We start from the raw sequence: 3850 nt of genomic DNA, 5'->3' as shown, positions 1-3850 counted from the left end.
ATAAACTGCTTCCCTTTCCATAGATCTGACAGGTAAAATATTCCTTCATCTCCTAGTTTGCTCATAATGTTGTTTTTTATGTCCAAATCCTGTATCCATTTTGATTTTATCTTGGTATAGGGTGTGAGGTGTTGGTCTAGTCCAAGTCTCTGCCATACTAACTTCCAATTTTCCCAACAGTTTTTATTGAAGAGAGAGTTTTTTGAATTTATCAAACAGCAGATTATTATAATCATTTCCTGCTATTGTAGCTAGTCTATTCCACTGGTCCACCACTCAATCACATATAGTCTTATTAAAAATATTATTTGAGTTTTACAATTTTCCCCCAATCTTGCTTCCCTCCCTGCTCCCCCCCCCACAGAAAGCACTCTGTCAGTCTGTACTTTGTTTTCAAGTTGTACCTTGATCCAAACTGGGTGTGATGAGAGAGAAATCATATCCTTAAAGAGAAGAGAAGTCTAAGAGGTAACAAGATGAGACAACAAGCTATCTGGTTTTTTTTTTTTTCTAAATTAAAGGGAATAGTCCTTGCACTTTGTTCAAACTCCACAGCTCCTTATCTGGATACAGATGGTACTCTCCTTTGCAGACAGCCCAAAATTGTTCCCAATTGTTGCACTGATGGAATGAGCAAGTCCTTCAAGGTTGAACATCACTCCCATGTTGCTGTTAGGGTGTACAGTGTTTTTCTGGTTCTGCTCATCTCACTCAGCATCAGTTCATGCAAATCCCTCCAGGTTTCCCTGAAATCCCATTCCTCCTGGTTTCTAATAGAACAATAGTGTTCCATGACACACATATACCACAGTTTGCTAAGCCATTCCCGAACTGAAGGACATTTACTGGATTTCCAGTTCTTTGCTACCACAAGCAGGGCTGCTATAAATATTTTTGTACAAGTGATGTTTTTACCCTTTTTCCTCATCTCTTCAGGGTATAGACCCAGTAGTGGTATTGCTGGGTCACATATAGTCTTGAAGAGCTGTTTGGAGTCTTAAACTTGTGTCAGACCCAGAGTATGAAATATATAATTTACACTACTATCTTCTTAACTCTGAGGCTAACACTCTATTTACCTCTCTACATTTTAGTTTACTTTCTGCAAAAACTATATTTTAATACAACATGCTAAACATTCAATTGTTAAAATGAATAAACTAAGTTACAAACTGAAAATTTCTGTTCTTAAACTAGCAAGTTCACTTTAGGAGTGAAATAGAAATTTAAAAATTAATATCAAGTATCTTTCAATTTTCTTCCAAATTCTAACTCAAAAAAAGTGCATTTTTCATCTATCATTTCAAAAATGTTCAGATTAGAACTCTGGGTTGGTCCAGGTAGTGACTATAGGTAGAGAAAGGAGGGGACAGCTGGGTGGTATAAGAACTGGTGAGGCTTGGTGACTGATGGGTGGGTGAGAGGAAAGGGAGACATCAAAGATGATTCTAATATTCCTAGCCTGGGTCCCTTTTATGGGTCTGGGCATGGCCTAGCATCCCTTCTCTATGACTACTACATGTATCTTACTGCTAACTGATCTTATCTCTGGCAGTTACTAAATATGTCTTTAGTCATAGGACTGGAGGTAAGGAAAGTGTTTACATTGTTAGAGCAGGTCCAAGGGAGTGAGGCAGGCTGAGTATTTCCTAATATGCCATCAGCCCTGAAGTCTCCTTCCCTATATTTATCTCTGTCACCATCTTTATTTCAATAGTATCCACACCCCTATTTATCAGTTATAGTCACCTCTTTTCCTTGTCTCCTATTCCTGTATCCATCCCCATTCTATAGCTATTATTTAACATCTCCCATGTCTTTTTTTAATATTAAACTTCTGAGAAAAGCTTTCTATACTCCTTACCTCCATTTTCCCACCTCCCATTCACTTTTCAACCCTTTACAAGTTTGGTCCCCTATCCGATCACTTTTTAGAAACTATTCTCTCCAAAGTTATTAGTTAAAACGCCCATTAAATTCAGTGACCCTTTCTCAGTTCTGTTTCTGCTCTGTTGCCTTCCATCTCTGCCTATATAGCCTTTCTTCCCTAAGGTTCTCCTCTATCTGGCATGACCATTTCATCTCAGTCTTCTTTGAAGGTATCATTATTCTTTTGCCCAATGTGTAGGTGTATCTCAGGGCTTCGTTCTATACTCTAATAATCTTACCAATTTCCAGGAACTCAAATATCATCTCCATACACATGACTTCATTATAACTATTATTCTTTTTTTTTTTATTGTAAGGCAATGGGGTTAAGCAGCCTACCCAAGGCCACACAGCTAGGTAATTATTAAGTGTCTGAGGCTGTATTTGAACCCGGGTACTTCTGACTCCAGGGCCAGTACTCTATCCACTGCGCCACCTAGCCTCCCCTAACTGTTATTCTTGGTATGCTATTTGAGTAAATGTCTTTTCTAAAAAGCTAATTGAGTTCACTTCCTGATTTTAAGAAGAAGCACACTTGTGGGGTCTTGTGACCTAGCGTGTTAAGAGGATAAAGTTACCAGAATCCCTGGCAGCTTCTGTTGCTCAAGGACCCAGCCTATTCATGTCAGTGCAAGTTAGGGAAGTGAACCCAGAGGGGGTGTTACAAAAGTAAGACATCCTGTCTTCCTCTGTCATTGACAAAAATTCTGATTAAACAGCATTGGGCAAAGCACACTTCCATTCATATTGACATTGACAACTTAATAAATGTTCATTGGGTATGATTATTTAATTAAACAAATAATGAGTATTTACAATGTGCAAAATACTAATCCCTTCTATATTGGGGAGGGTAGAATCATGGGGGGAGGGCTTAGGGTCAGTACCTCTGTGATCTGGAAAATCTGGGTTTAATTTTTTGATCATCCTAGAGAAGAACTAATTTTTTTTCTTTTTCTTTTATGGAGTGTTTACAGTACTTTATTGTAAAATTTGGATTATAAATGTTTGGTCATAGGTCTTTGTGGCATCTGCTCATCTTTGTGTGTTACCTGCTGTTTCCAGAAAACTCCCCCCCCCAATTCCCATTTAATTTTTTTTTTTTAGGTTTTTGCAAAGCAATGGGGTTAAGTGGCTTGCCCAAGGTCACACAGCTACGTAATTATTAAGTGTCTGAGGCTGAATTTGAACTCAGGTTACTCCTGACTCCAGGGCTGGTGCTCTATCCACTGTGCCACCTAGCCTCCCCATTTAATTTTTTATGTCTACTCAAGTTATTTGTAAACTTGTGATGGGGAAAGTTGTGTTGTTGAAAGGATATCTGTACTGTATTTTGGGAGGTTGGTGAAATGTATATGTAGATAATTTTTCTACATTTTTAATAATATGTGGTTTCTGTCCTAAGGGAACTTACAATTTAATAGAGAAAAAGATTACATTCACTGATTAGCAAATACAAAATAGACCTCATTAGAGAGGTTTTAAAAATACTACTGCACCAAGGAGGAAGAGGCTATTACCAAGGCAGTTGATATCAGGAAAACCCTGGTTTCAAATCCTACCTCAGACATTTGTTAATCAAGTGATCCTGGGTACATCACTTAATCTTTCTGTTTCTGTTTCCTCATCTGAAACAGAGGAGTTGGATTAGATGGCTTCTAAATTCCCTTCCAATGCTAGATATATGACACTGTGATTCTATATTCTGTCTTTGTGTCTTTGTAAAGGTTGTTCCCCAACCTTAGCTTCCTTTCTCACTTCTGTCTTTTATAATCTTACTTGATTTTCCCCAACTATCAGTATTCCATCTCCCTTCCCTAATTATTTTATATTTCTTTTGAATATATTTTATACTTAATATTTACACATAATTTCTTGAAGTGGAATATAAACTTCTCGAGTGCAATGACAGTTTAGGATT

The sequence above is a fragment of the Macrotis lagotis genome, chromosome X, assembly GCF_037893015.1.
Source record: "Macrotis lagotis isolate mMagLag1 chromosome X, bilby.v1.9.chrom.fasta, whole genome shotgun sequence".
In the NCBI taxonomy this organism is placed as follows: Eukaryota; Metazoa; Chordata; class Mammalia; order Peramelemorphia; family Peramelidae; genus Macrotis; species Macrotis lagotis.
Note: the sequence above shows the minus strand (reverse complement) of the source record.